At 47.1% G+C, this 15,784-nt stretch overlaps 1 protein-coding gene across 2 annotated transcripts in view; it reads right to left on the bottom strand.

Moving 5' to 3' along the window:
* The window catches only part of LOC138349497 (uncharacterized), a 691,637-nt gene that overhangs the window by 30,443 nt on the left and 645,410 nt on the right, over window positions 1-15,784 (bottom strand). The window lies entirely within an intron of this gene.

The following is a 15,784-nucleotide window of genomic DNA, read 5'->3' on the forward strand; positions in this document are numbered from 1 at the left end:
AGTGGACCAGTGTAGTGGTCGAGGCGACACAGAGTATCTGTGTACTCCAGGGAAGGAGCGCTGGGGGGGGGGGGGGGGGCAGTGTATTTACACACACACACACACACACAGTTGATTGACAGTTGAGAGGCGGGACCAAAGAGCCAAAGCTCAACCCCAGCAAGCACAAATAGGTGAGTACACACAGGTGAGTACACACACACATATCCATACAGGTCGCCTTATCCATGTTCTCAATATAATCTGCCAACAGCATAGATTTATGTGATACGGGGTCATGATAATGAACATTACTATTATTATATTATTATTATTATTATTATATTATTATTATTATTATTATTATTATTATTTTATTACTAATCTTTGTGATCTTTGTAATAATAATTTACCAATATCTGTAAAATAAAAGTGTGTTTGTCTGTCCAAGGTTGGAGGCAGATGCTTGGGGCTAGTCTCATTAAACTCTGCAGGGTGAATGGTGCGAGGCAGGGGACTGTAACAGTCCCCTGCGTAGGCTCCAGTACCTTCCTGTAACTGGAGTAGACTCCTAGTGCAACTACCATGAAGTCGCTGGAGATGGTTAGAGTTTAACTACCTGTTTTACAAGTCAAATAATAATCACATGGCCCCTGTGTGTGATTAATATCTGAATCGCTCATAATTAATACTCGATCTCTAAGGACTAACCATCCTGAGAGATCGAGATGTTTTAGCTCGTTGCTACTTCATTCATTCTTGTGCTGCTGGTCTCGTGGCCGTGCATAACTGTCCTGCAAGGTGGTGGTCTGAGCATCAGGTAGACAGCTCTTGACACACACTATGTAACCTTCCACGTGATCACGGCAAGCTGTATACATGTATATCTGCCTATGTTGATCAAACAATTATTAACATGCAAAACGTATGATATGATTGGCGTTTGTATATTTTATACAGCTAATTATATACAGGTCTTGCTATCATTGGTGCTGCTCCTATGGCTGCATATTATATATATATATATATATATATATATATATATATATATATATATATATATATATATATATATATATATATATATATATATATATATATATATATATATACACACACACACACACACAAACTTGAGAGACAGGCGGGAGTAAGCGAAAAAGCTCCAACATGGATAAAGAATTACCTTACAGGCAGGAACCAGAGAGTAACAGTAAGGGGCAAAAAAAGTCGGACTGGCGAACAGTAACAAGAGGAGTACCTCAAGGATCGGTGCTGGGACCAATTCTATTTCTAGTATACGTAAATGTCATGTGTTGAAATGTCAATTCTTTTCTAATATACTTGAGTCGAGTCTTATATGTCGATGTATGACGATGACGCATTAATGAGACGAGTTGTGACAGATGAGGATTGTAGGATCTTCCCAAGAGGACTTGAACAGGTTGCAGAGATGGTCGGAGAAATGGCTACTGGAGTACAACACGAGCAAGTGTAAAGTGATGGAAATGGGAACAGGTGATAGGAGACCAAAGGGACAGTACACAAGGAAGGGGAACTGCCTACCTGTAACTCGAGAAAGAGACCCGCGAGAGGACGAAACGACCAAACTTAACTAGAGGCAAATATGAATACGATAACGAGATCATCGTACTCTACACTAACAAAAGTCAGAACATCATTCAGGAACCTAAGTGAGGAGATATTTAGGGCCCTTTACACTGCCTACGTGAGACCAGTCTTAGAGTATGCAGCGCCAGCATGGAGTACCCACCTGAAGAAACACATAAGAAAACTGGAAAAGGCTCAGAAGTTTGCGACGAGGCTCGTCTCAGAATTCCGAGGGATGGATGATGAAGAGCAACTGAAAGAATCGAACATTACGACGTTGGAAAAAAGGGGAGAGAGAGAGAGAGAGAGAGAGAGAGAGAGAGAGAGAGAGAGAGAGAGAGAGAGAGAGAGAGAGAGAGAGAGAGAGAGAGAGAGAGAGAGAGAGAGAGAGAGAGATGATAGAGACGTATAAAATACTTAAAGGGATTGACAGAGTATTGGGATAGCGTAAGAGTAGTGGGAAAATGGAATGAGCTAAAGGAGCAGGTTGTGGAAACAAATTGTTCATAAGTGTAAAAGTAGATATGAAAGGGCAATAGGACAGGAGAGATTGAGACACAGACAGACACACCAGCAGGTAGAGTGATGGGGCGGGCGAGGTCAAGGTGCGGGGCTGTGTCCTTGGACCCGATATACACCATTCTCACGCCCACGCCCATCAATTACGCTATCTCACGCGCCCACGTCCACCCGCACGCCCTTGCCAGCCACCACTCACGCCCGTGTCCCACACCGTCTCCTGTGTCTTCACTCACACACACACACACACTCCCACACACACACACACACACACACACACACACTCCCACACACACACACACACACACACACACACTCCCACACACCAAACATGCCTGTTAAACCTATTTGTTCTACGACAAAATGACGGAGCTCATACAAGGTAGAAAACCAGCCTGGAGTTACTGCTCACAGATAACTGGGCAAGGAACAATCAAATGAATATGAGACCCAGTGGTGAGCCCCATGTATGAGAGTCCCACAAGAGTCCCACAAGAGTTGCACAAGAGTTCCACAAGAGTCCCACAAGAGTCAGTACACACTGTTGAGGCAGACAGTTGAGGACATATGGCCTCAAGCCCAGAAGGAATATTTATGTTAAGATCTGAAAGTTTAACACTGGAGCTTGCTATTAATTGTTACCAGGTAAAGTGAACAATCCCAAGGTCATTCAGATATATTTAGTAACATCACAGTTGTAACTGACAATATTACAGTTTTGTGAAGCTGGAGTAAACTCGCCAGTGTAGTTATGTATATGTAATTATTTTATTATATTTTCTAGTTGACATGTTGGTGTCACTACCTGACTCTCACACTCACACGCTGAGTGCAGACCTCAAGTACTAGTAGTAGTAGGCAGCCATCAGTCTCAGGAGACTATGGAGTTGTCGCTCTGGTTGTCGGTCTGGAGTGGCCTCACCAGGGCGCAAAGCCAGGGTAGGTTGATACCGGGGAGAAGCTGTTACCCATGCAGCAGGTCCCCCCTCTCCACGGCACTGAAAGTCCCCAATGGAAAGGCATACGCCAATACGATTGGTTCCAGCGCCGTCGCAGGAACTGTGAGTACTAACTCTAGCGTTATTCAGCCTGAGAGTGGAGTCGAGGCCCGAGACTGCCACTGGCACCTTACACTGAACTATGATAGTAACATTACTCACCGCTTTTGCTGTTTCAAAACAAATAAGAGTAAAAAAAATATGATTTACAATCATTGCATTAAATAACTAACAGTTGAAAAGGTGGGGCTTAGGAGCTAAAGTTTAGTCGTTGTTGTAATTTTAGATTCAGTTACTCAGAACAAAAGTTGCAAGTAGCACGGGCTATGGTGAGCCCGTGGTGGACTTACCTGGCACAGGAGCGGGGCAAGTAGCACGGGCTATGGTGAGCCCGTGGTGGACTTACCTGGCACAGGAGCGGGGCAAGTAGCACGGGCTATGGTGAGCCCGTGGTGGACTTACCTGGCACAGGAGCGGGGCTGTAACTTGTAAAAAAATTCAGTCGTGTAAATACCATTAAGTGTTAGACCTGATCAAGAACACCTCAACCTCTGCTCTGCCTTGTCTATGTAAGCGAAGAGCCCCGCTCCTGTGCCAGGTAAGCTACGGGCTCACCATAGCCCGTGCTACTTGGAACTTATTTAGAGTAGCTGAACTAGCACGTAAGCGATTACTATTGAACAAGTGCAACAAGTACAACAAACACAACAAATACAGTACAACAAGTGTTGTAAAATCAAATAATGAGCAGGTGTAGCGGGCAAGAAGGGCAGATGAGCCATACAACCTAAACACCTATAATATATCAATAATTAACTGCCTTCTATTACCAGTTGGCTTCACTAAACCTCAAAATATAACCCCCCCCCCCCCCCCCCCCAGTACGACCCGTGTGTTGGTCCAGACAACAACGACAACAGCTGCTTTTGTGGAGACATTGACGGCCTTAATGAACGACTTTTATAGCAGAACTTTTTATTTGTTCATCAATATAAGTTGATGAACAAATAAACCCGAAGTTGTCTTTGCATCAATTAATTATAAAGTAAAATAAACACAATATTAGGAATAAATTTTGGTCTACATTCCTTTAGCAGTGTTGCCACGGCTCGTCCTCCTAGTAGAACGTCGCATTTTGACGTATAGTCCACCTTACGGCTAGAAAATGGCAGCGGCTCGCGAAATTGACATACTAGCTGTCCCGTTTTCTGTTTTGGGTCCTCTGGTAGGGTTAGGAAAGGGCACTTTAGTACGACAGTTTCTTGACGTTGGGGGATACTTAAGAGGACGGGCTGGTCGCCGATGGTCAGTCACCGTTGACTTACATGTCGTGTGTGTGTGCCCAACATGTTCCGTACGAGGCGCATCATCAGTCACGTGACTGGGGCTCTTCCAATTAAGACCACAATAATAAAGTTAATAACGAATTAAATCCGAACCTAAATGTTTAATAAGCTGGATAGTCCAAATTCGAATAATTATTTTTGTAAATAAACTAACTCCCCGAAGTTGTGTGGTGTGTCACGCAAATTATTAGAGGCAACGAATTTAGATCTCCCGCGTGCGTCTCTGGGGTCCCTTCTGGAGGTGAAGACGACGTGTGGCACTCCTGATGACCCAACACCTACCGTCCGTCACATCGGTGGTGCGGGTGGAAGTACTCGCTGGACCACTTCAAGTCCTCCTCCAGTCCCCATCACAGCGTCCCTTAAGGACTGGAGAACACTGAGTCTGATCAGTGAATGTTCACAATGGACTTGAGAATGGTCCAGGACGAACCGTAAACGTCGTCGTCCCTTCACCTTCTAGTGTGTGGTCTGGTCAACATACTTTAGCCACGATATTGTGACTCATCGCCTGCAACACTGAGTCTGTTGATATCTTGCCGGCGGTCACTTCTGAGTTTGCTGGGAGTCGAAGATTTCAGGAGTTTCCATGGCGTGTGTTGACTCTTGGGGCGGGTGAGTGGGGAGCAGCTTCCATCACCCGCCGCCAGGTGACGACGCTCCATAGATGGGTTTAAGGACTCTCTCATCCTTCAGAAACTTGGGGTCAGATTCACGAAGCAGTTACGAAAGTACTTAGCAACGTGTCCATCTTTCCTCAATGTTTGACGGCTTTGGTTACATTTATTAAACAGTTTACAAGCATGAAAACTTGCCAATCAACTGTTGTTATTGTTATAAACAGCCTCCTGGTGCTTCGGAGCTCATTAACTGTTTGATAATTGTAAACAAAGCCGCCAAAGATTCAGAAAAGATGTACAGGTTCGTAAGTGCTGGCGTGCTTCGTGAATCTGGCCTCTGGACACGTTGCCAAATGTTTCCGACACTTGGTAGTGATGTAGTGTCAACCTCAGCGCTTGTTTCATTGATGGTAATACTCCTGTTGTCCAGAGTCAAGCTGGGTCACACCTGCCTTGTTGGTGGTGGTGGGTCGAGGCTCATCCTCGAGGCGTCTGGACCAATGGGTAGACACCGTGACCACCTTGTCTCACTGACACACACTACCACACTACCACACTACCACACCACAGCTGTACTGTATACCACACCCCAAGTACAGAGCTTTGCAGCACTGCCCAACCCACTACATGTTAAGAGCTTAGATACCCTGTCTTAACTATAAGACAAGCACCAGGGTTACTGAGGTACACATCAACTAATTCTTCCATCCGAGTGAGGAAGTGCTTACTGAGATGAGCAGCTTTACTTGCAAGCACAACATATGTACTCACCTAGTTGTGCTTTCTGGGGTTGAGCTCTGGCTCTTTGGTCCCGCCTCTCAACTGTCAATCAACAGGTGTACAGGTTCCTGAGCCTATTGGGCTCTATCATATCTACACTTGAAACTGTGTATGGAGTCAGCCTCCACCACATCACTTCCTAATGCATTCCATCCGTTAACTACTCTGACACTGAAAAAGTTCTTTCTAACGTCCCTGTGGCTCATGTGGGTACTCGGTCTCCACCTGTGTCCCCTTGTTCGTGTCCCACCAGTGACGGAGGAGGAAGGACAAAGGATGAAGAGATAGAAGAAGATGAGGAAGAGGAGACGAAGAAGAGAAGAAGGAGGAGGAGTAACATTTGAGACAGAGAGCGGCCATCACACTTGACGTCAATCACAAAAACAAGGAGGCAGCGGCGGCGCATCCCTCACTCCGTAACACTGACCCACATCTGTCCTGCTGGTGTGGGCGGCGTCTCATTACACAGCGGCTCTCACCCCTCCCCCCCAGGACACCTGCGGCCCTCTCACCCTCCACCAGGACACCTGCGGCCCTCTCACCCTCCCCCAGGACACCTGCGGCCCTCTCACCCTCCACCAGGACACCTGCGGCCCTCTCGCCCTCTCACCCTCCACCAGGACACCTGCGGCCCTCTCACCCTCCACCAGGACACCTGCGGCCCTCTCACCCTCCACCAGGACACCTGCGGCCCTCTCACCCTCCCCCAGGACACCTGCGGCCCTCTCACCCTCCCCCAGGACACCTGCGGCCCTCTCCCCCTCCCCCAGGACACCTGCGGCCCTCTCACCCTCCCCCAGGACACCTGCGGCCCTCGCCAGACGTGACATGACCCCGTGTCTCAAGGCTAAACTGACTTAAAGTGTAACATTACCTCAAACATGAGGGAGAGACCCCCCCCCACAACGAGATCTTGCACAACACTGTCAGAGACCTCCACACCTGCACAAGAACACCACAACACCTGTCAGAGACCTCCACACCTGCACAAGAACACCATAACACCTGCCAGAGACCTCCACACCTGCACAAGAATACCACAAGACCATTAGAGACCTCCACACCTGCACAAGAACACCACAACACCATTAGAGACCTCCACACCTGCACACGAACACCACTACACCGTCAGAGACCTCCACACCTGCACAAGAACACCACAACACCATTAGAGACCTCCACACCTGCACAAGAACATCACAACACCTGTCAGAGACCTCCACACCTGCACAAGAACACCACTACACCGTCAGAGACCTCCACACCTGCACAAGAACACCAGTACACCGTCAGAGACCTCCACACCTGCACAAGAACACCACAACACCGTCAGAGACCTCCACACCTGCACAAGAACACCACTACACCGTCAGAGACCTCCACACCTGTACAAGAACACCACAACATCATTAGAGACCTCCACACCTGCACAAGAACACCACAACACCGTCAGAGACCTCCACACCTGTACAAGAACACCACAACACCATTAGAGACCTCCACACCTGCACAAGAACACCACTTCACCGTCAGAGACCTCCACACCTGTACAAGAACACCACAACATCATTAGAGACCTCCACACCTGCACACGAACACCACTACACCGTCAGAGACCTCCACACCTGCACAAGAACACCACAACACCATTAGAGACCTCCACACCTGCACACGAACACCACTACACCGTCAGAGACCTCCACACCTGCACAAGAACACCACAACACCATTAGAGACCTCCACACCTGCACAAGAACACCACAACACCGTCAGAGACCTCCACACCTGTACAAGAACACCACAACATCATTAGAGACCTCCACACCTGCACAAGAACACCACAACACCGTCAGAGACCTCCACACCTGTACAAGAACACCACAACACCATTAGAGACCTCCACACCTGCACAAGAACAGCACAACACCATTAGAAAGCTCCACACCTGCACAAGAACAGCACAACACCATTAGAGACCTCCACACCTGCACAAGAACAGCACAACACCATTAGAGAGCTCCACACCTGCACAAGAACAGCACAACACCATTAGAGAGCTCCACACCTGCACAAGAACAGCACAACACCATTAGAGAGCTCCACACCTGCACAAGAACACCACAACACCATTAGAGAGCTCCACACCTGCACAAGAACAGCACAACACCATTAGAGAGCTCCACACCTGCACAAGAACAGCACAACACCATTAGAGAGCTCCACACCTGCACAAGAACACCACAACACCGTCAGAGACCTCCACACCTGCACAAGAACACCACAACACCGTCAGAGACCTCCACACCTGCACAAGAACACCACAACACCATTAGAGAGCTCCACACCTGCACAAGAACATCACAACACCATTAGAGACCTCCACACCTGCACAAGAACACCACAACACCGTCAGAGACCTCCACACCTGCACAAGAACACCACAACACCATTAGAGAGCTCCACACCTGCACAAGAACACCACAACACCATTAGAGACCTCCACACCTGCACAAGAACACCACAACACCGTCAGAGACCTCCACACCTGCACAAGAACACCACAACACCGTCAGAGAGCTCCACACCTGCACAAGAACAGCACAACACCATTAGAGAGCTCCACACCTGCACAAGAACACCACAACACCATTAGAGAGCTCCACACCTGCACAAGAACAGCACTTGAGCTGTGAGTGTCATCCTGGTACCACCCTCCACACACTAACCATCACTACACACCTCACAACACCATTTATTACCGATTACTATTGCTAGAAACACCAGCAATTGTAGCATCATAATTATTATTCAAATGTTCCATTTTTCCCATATAACTCACAAGAAATATATTTACAGAAATAATAATAAAAAACTACCCATGAAATGTGTCACCATGAAAATGTTGAAGGCTGAAGCACGTGACCAGGAGAGAAAGGTGAGTGTGTGCAAGGTGAGGAGAGTGACGAGTGTTGGTGTGGTTGCTGTAGGAACCAGGAGGCCTGGTCGACGACCGGGCCGCGGGGACGCTAAGCCCCGGAAGCACCTCAAGGTAACCTCAAGGCAGGAGCAGCAGTGCCCCACCTGGTACTGTCTACGGCGGAGGCACCTCTCTACGCCCTACAACAAAGGTGCTGCTAGCATTTTTTTCAACTTTAAGTTTGAGTTCTCTGTCGTATGAAGCTGTGAATGCAGGCGGCTTCCACGAGTTTTTCTTTTACTGCATTCCACTTGTTGACCATCAGTACAAGGAACCAGTACTTCCTTGAATATATTATATATATTATATATATATATATATATATATATATATATATATATATATATATATATATATATATATATATATATATATATATATATATATATATATATATATATATAGTTTTTTATTTCAGCGTCTCAGTGTGGCGATCCAGAGGGGAAATGCTTGCTGCGTCCTCGGTTCCTGTCCAGAAGCGGAGGAGCTTCAAGAGATCCATAACCTTTAGGCATTTGTCTTGTATGTTTTGTAACCTTTAAATACACAATAAAGGAAAAAAAAAAAAAAAAGGGAAGGGGGTGGTAGGAGAAAAGCACACAGAAACTGTATTGGAGGGGACCCACATTCCCTCCAATGCGTTATGTGTGGTTTCCTCCGAGGCTATGGGTCCCCCTTCTTCCAGCCAGAGGTGGTATATATATATATATATATATATATATATATATATATATATATATATATATATATATATATATATATATATATATATATATATATATATATATATATATATATATGTCGTACCTAGTAGCCAGAATGCACTTCTCAGCCTACTATGCAAGGCCCAATTTGCCTAATAAGCCAAGTTTTCATGAATTAATTGTTTTTCGACTACCTAACCTACCTAACCTAACCTAACCTAACTTTTTCGGCTACCTAACCTAACCTAACCCATAAAGATAGGTTAGGTTAGGTTAGGTAGGGTTGGTTAGGTTCGGTCATATATCTACGTTAATTTTTAATACAATAAAAAAAATTGACTTCATACATAATGAAACGGGTCGCTTTATCATTTCATAAGAAAAAAAATAGAGAAAATATATTAATTCAGGAAAACTTGGCTTATTAGGCAAATCGGGCCTTGCATAGTAGGCCAAAAAGTGCGTTCTGGCTACTAGGTACGACATATATATATATATATATATATATATATATATATATATATATATATATATATATATATATATATATATATATATATATATATATATATATATATATATTATATATATATTCATGAAAGCGTACATTTAACGGTTTTAAAATAAAGTGTTAATGTTTCCCTCTTTCCCAAATCAAATTTTGTATTTGTGATGTGTAGAGACAGGTGATGCCTGGTGCAGACACACGAGACGTCTGCCACTCTGCCACACACTGCGTCACTCTAACAGCCAGGCCATAGTACTCACCATAAGGAAAGACCTCACAGGTACCTAACTGGTATTCAACTGACAACTTGAGGACTTTCCTGGAGCCCCGTTCAGGTGCCTGGGAGTCATCTACCAATTTGTTTTAATAATTTTTCGGCACCTTTGTTTCCTTAGCTTGAAGCTGTGTCCTCTTGTTCGTGAAGTTGCTCGTTTCAGGAATTCCTCTTTGTCAATTTGGTCTATTCCTGTTGGTATTTTGTAAGTGGTGATCATATCACCTGTCTTTCTTCTATCTTCTAGTTTTAGCATGTTTAACGCCTCTAGCCTCTCCTCGTAACGCTTGTTTTTTTCAGTTCCGGAAGCCATTTTGTAGTATGGCTTTGCACCTTTTCCAGTTTATTTATGTGCTTCTTGAGATTTCGGCACCACACACACACACCTGTGTGTGTGTGTGTGTGTGTGTGTGTGTGTGTGTGTGTGTGTGTGTGTGTGTGTGTGTGTGTGTGTGTGTGTGTGTGTGTGATTTTTGCATTTTTATCTATTCTAAAATTCTGTAGTTTAAAATCTTATTTTGTATATTTCTAGCAAAAAAGGAGTTAATGACAAGTGACTGTCACTGATATTACTTAAAAGCTTACGTCTTCTTAAAGCTTCCTTAAACCCCTTCCTTACCTATCTTGAGGCCTTCCTCTTGATCTGGCTCACGCTCTTATCCCAGTGACCTGACTCTTGACTTTGCCATCTATGGGCACTTTACCTGCCTCTTGAAACATCTTTTTTTTCTTTGACTCTGGGTGAAGCACGACCCCAGCTGCCTCCCAGCCTGGCTAGGCACGACCCCAGCCGCCTCCCAGCCTGGCTAGGCACGACCCCAGCCGCCTCCCAGCCTGGCTAGGCACGACCCCAGCCGCCTCCCAGCCTGGCTAGGCACGACCCCAGCCGCCTCCCAGCCTGGCTAGGCACGACCCCAGCCGCCTCCCAGCCTGGCTAGGCACGACCCCAGCCTGGCTAGGCACGACCCCAGCCGCCTCCCAGCCTGGCTAGGCACGACCCCAGCCGGCTCCCAGCCTGGCTAGGCACGACCCCAGCCGGCTGTGTCCTAGGTGGGTTAGTGCGGCGGGATAGTGTTGCCATCACAAGAGTGAGCCTTGTGTTGCACATTTTGATCATGATAAACATGACCTTGCAGACAACTTTGTAACGCCGTCATCAGCTAGGACAAGCTGGGCCCAATCTTCTTTCTTAACTGTGAGAGAACTCGAGCCTCCTAGAGTGCCATTACTCTCTCTGACGTGCTAAGAGTGCCATTACTCTCCCAGAAGACCCCGAGAGAGCCTGGCCTGCACGCGGCTTGTCACTCCCTTGTTGTAGAATAGCCTTGTACCTCAGTGGTTGGGTTGTTAACCTGGCGTGTTGATAGTGTACATCTCTCCTGTGTCTCTATTTACTATTTGTATCTGGAGAATCGAGCTATTAGCTCTTGGAGCTCGGCTTTTATTGCCATTATGTCTGCTACATATATTTGTCTCTTAACACATATATGCCCAGGAAGCAGGCCGTGGCAGCTGTCTAACTCCCAGGTAACTATTTACTGCTAGGTAACAGGGGCATTCAGGGTGAAAGAAACTGCCCATTTCTTTTTGCCTCAGCTGGGGATCGAAATTGGGCTCTTAGGACTACGACCCTAGAGTGCTGTCCACTCAGCCGCGAGGCTCCCCCTGTGTGTACTCACCTATTTGTACTCACCTATTTGTGCTTGCGGGGGTTGAGCTTTGGCTCTTTGGTCCCGCCTCTCAACTGTCAATCAACTGGTGTACAGATTCCTGAGCCTACTGGGCTCTATCATATCTACATTATAAACTGTGTATGGAGTCAGCCTCCACCACATCACTGCCTAATGCATTCCATCCGTTAACTACTCTGACACTGAAAAAGTTCCTTCTAACGTCTCTGTGGCTCATGTGGGTACTCAGTTTCCACCTGTGTCCCCTTGTTCGCGTCCCACCAGTGTTGAATAGTTTATCCTTGTTTACCCGGTCGATTCCTCTGAGGATTTTGTAGGTTGTGATCATGTCTCCCCTTACTCTTCTGTCTTCCAGTGTCGTAAGGTGCATTTCCCGCAGCCTTTCCTCGTAACTCATGCCTCTTAGTTCTTAGTGTGTGTGTGTGTGTGTGTGTGTGTGTGTGTGTGTGTGTGTGTGTGTGTGTGTGTGTGTGTGTGTGTGTGTGTGTGTATGTATTGCGCACATCTTTTAATACATGTATACTCCAGTATATCTATGATGTAAACCTAAATCAATAAACACTTGCATTCTAGGTGTATAGAGTGTATAGTTAGCCGTGTAGTTAGTAGTGGAGCAGCGTGAGGGAGGGTGATGAAAGCCTCCTGCTGTAACCATGGGGCTCACCTGTAGTAATATTGGTGCTGAGTGATGTGTGTACCACACGGGCTCAAGGCCAGCCTGGTGCTGGTGGTGGTGGTGGTGGTGGTGGTGGTAGTGGTGGTGGTGGTGGTAGTGGTGGTGGTAGTGGTGGTGGTAGTGGTGGTGGTAGTGGTGGTGGTGGTAGTGGTGGTGGTGGTAGTGGTGGTGGTGGTGGTGGTGGTAGTGGTGGTGGTGGTGGTGGTGGTGGTGGTGGTGGTGGTAGTGGTGGTGGTGGTGGTGGTGGTAGTGGTGGTGGTGGTTGTGGTGGTGCTGGTGGTGGTGGTAGTGGTGGTGGTGGTAGTGGTGGTGGTGGTAGTGGTGGTGGTAGTGGTGGTGGTAGTGACAACAGTCGTGGTGGTAGTTCTAATAACACAAAGAAGCCCACTCGGAGCCACAATGCTTGAGGGAGCTACACATACCGCTAAACTACCCTACCACTCCTCTCTCCTCCCTGTAACAAGGCCTCTAGTTATGGACGGTTTGTCCTCTATGAAGGAAACACAACTTGAGTGAATTGAACACGCGTGGACGGCCAGTATTGCTTCATCAGCCAGTTGATGAACTCTGAACACTGGAGTCTGAACCACAGTGACAACCTACCCAGACAAGCTTCCAATTATATTTAAAACATTCGACACGAAGAGTATTGGACTGATGTAACTATTGTGGGAGGCGAGATTATATTTCCAGGAAGATGCTTGCAAAATCTACAACAATAACAAATTCTGTCTATTTTAATGATATATAACATTAAGAGCATTACAGAAAATCGTCTTGTTCAATAATATAAACATTAGTTGCCCAAGAGAGGCGACCCAGACCCGGGAACAACAGTAAACATTACACCATCTGTACCTCTTTAGTCATCAGTAAATATGGCCTCCTTAAATGTTCCAGGACGGAGGAATTGTCCACCATCTTACAGTTCACAGTCTTTTAAAAGCACCACAACACTGTTTTATAATAAGCTAATGCCGCTTAATTTGTTTAAACACAGTTATACAGCCCAAAGGGATTAGCAGTCGATATTTTCTAGAGTTGTGGCTAGGGTCGTGCCTAGCCAGGCTGGGAGCCGGCTAGGGTCTTGCCTAGCCAGGCTGGGAGCCGGCCAGGGTCTTGCCTAGCCAGGCTGGGGGCCGGCTAGGGTCATGCCTCACCCAGTTTCAAAGGAAAAAAAAGATGTTTCAAGAGGCAGGTAAAGTGCCCATAGATGGCGAAGTCAAGAGTCAGGTCACTGGGATAAGAGCGTGAGGCAGGTCAAGAGGAAGGCCTCAAGATAGGTAAGGAAGGGTTTAAATAAGCTTTTGTTAGCGCGCCACATCAAAGACTGCCCCAGGGAGCATCAGGTTACCTGGCATGAGTGAGGGCCAAGCCACTAACAGTGCCAGAGCCACCATGAGAGCAGGGGACCAGGAGCTACGCCACCCAGCCAGTTTACACCTAGAGTGTTCTAGCCAGATAATAGTTCATTACGTACTAGTCACCTTAGTGGCTCCCAGTCAACGTCTAAGCTGTTTGGGCTTCATCATCAATCATCAATAACAATGTTCGCAAATAAATACAAAACGACGTTAGCACCTAACAAGAGACTCTCACAACGGGCTCTATACACACCCTAAGACACACTCTCCCACATGCAGCCTCGGCATGGAACCCCAGCCGGTCAAGACTAGAAAAGGTCCAAAGACATGCAACAAGGACTTGAGCTACAAGGAAAGACTGACACAGCGGGAGACATTAGGAGACAGGATGATCTCAAACAAAGTAGACAAAGCTGTGAGGAACAGAACGAAGGTCACAGATGACCCCTCGTCTGTCTCACCCCACTATCACCACCCTCCTGCCCTCGTGGGTCAGGTCACTGGCCGGGGTCATAGACATGAGTCATAGAGATCTCACTAACTAGTGTTAGAGCCATCAATAAGGTAGGAGTCGCTCAAGCGACCTGTTATTATGTAAATATGGTAAAAACATGGGATCCGAGTCATTGCGTTACTCTAAGAAGGTTCGGAAGGCGGGGCCAGGAGCCTAACTCGACCCTGCAAGGGTATCAACAGTGAGTGTACACACATGCGCGCCCACTGGGTGTCGATAGATCTTAGCCTTGACTTGGTCATAAACCCTCACTGTTATGAGCAGCGAGGGCAGGGTGATAGGTGGACAGGGTGGGCAGGATGATAGTGGGCAGGGTGGGCAGGGTGATGGTGGGCAGGGTGATAGTGGGCAGGGTGGGCAGGGTGATAGGTAGGCAGGGTGGGCAGGGTGGGCAGGGTGATGGTGGGCAGGGTGGGCAGGGTGATAGGTAGGCAGGGTGGGCAGGATGATAGTGGGCAGGGTGATGGTGGGCAGGGTGGGCAGGGTGGGCAGGGTGATAGGTAGGCAGGGTGGGCAGGATGATAGTGGGCAGGGTGATAGTAGGCAGGGTACTAGTGGGCAAGGGTGATAGGTGGGCAGGGTGATGTAACCATTTCATTAAACGGTCATATGTTTACACCTTCCAGTATATCATTTATTTTGCAACATGCACCAGTGTCTGTTGAAGGCCGCTGTGACCATGTCAACATCTTCCCTGGAGTGAGGTGTGGCGATAGCGACGCCATCTTTGAATGGCCCCTGTTCGTACCTCAGTTAGGAGGCGGGGTCGAAGATGCTGCCCTCTGGTGAGGGAAGTAACCGTATCAACGCCATCTACATTGTGCATGCCATTATATTTTCAGTTCCCCGGTGAAAGGCTGTCATCCGATGTTTTCCTTGAGAAAAGTCAAACTCGTATGGACTTGTATGCTTCCTGTCTGGCTAATGACTTATGTCCACAGAGGTGACGAGGGTCTATCACCTATAGGGCAGTCCTGGACTCCTAACTGCGTATGGACTCTAAGGGCCCCAGTTATTGGCTCAGTCAGGCCGCACCAGCCACTGTACTGGCAGGGGAAATACACAACGAAATAATGGGTTAAACTCTTCACCCATATGTGAAATATTATCATATTTACATTTAGCTTCCATCATTGCCAAGTTCCGTTAATAACGCTAACCACTTAACTGCCCCCCCCCTACTGGTGTCGCTAAACAATCCTACACTCTGGACATCAAATTTG

The sequence above is a fragment of the Procambarus clarkii genome, chromosome 25 (assembly GCF_040958095.1).
Source record: "Procambarus clarkii isolate CNS0578487 chromosome 25, FALCON_Pclarkii_2.0, whole genome shotgun sequence".
NCBI classification, from domain to species: Eukaryota; Metazoa; Arthropoda; class Malacostraca; order Decapoda; family Cambaridae; genus Procambarus; species Procambarus clarkii.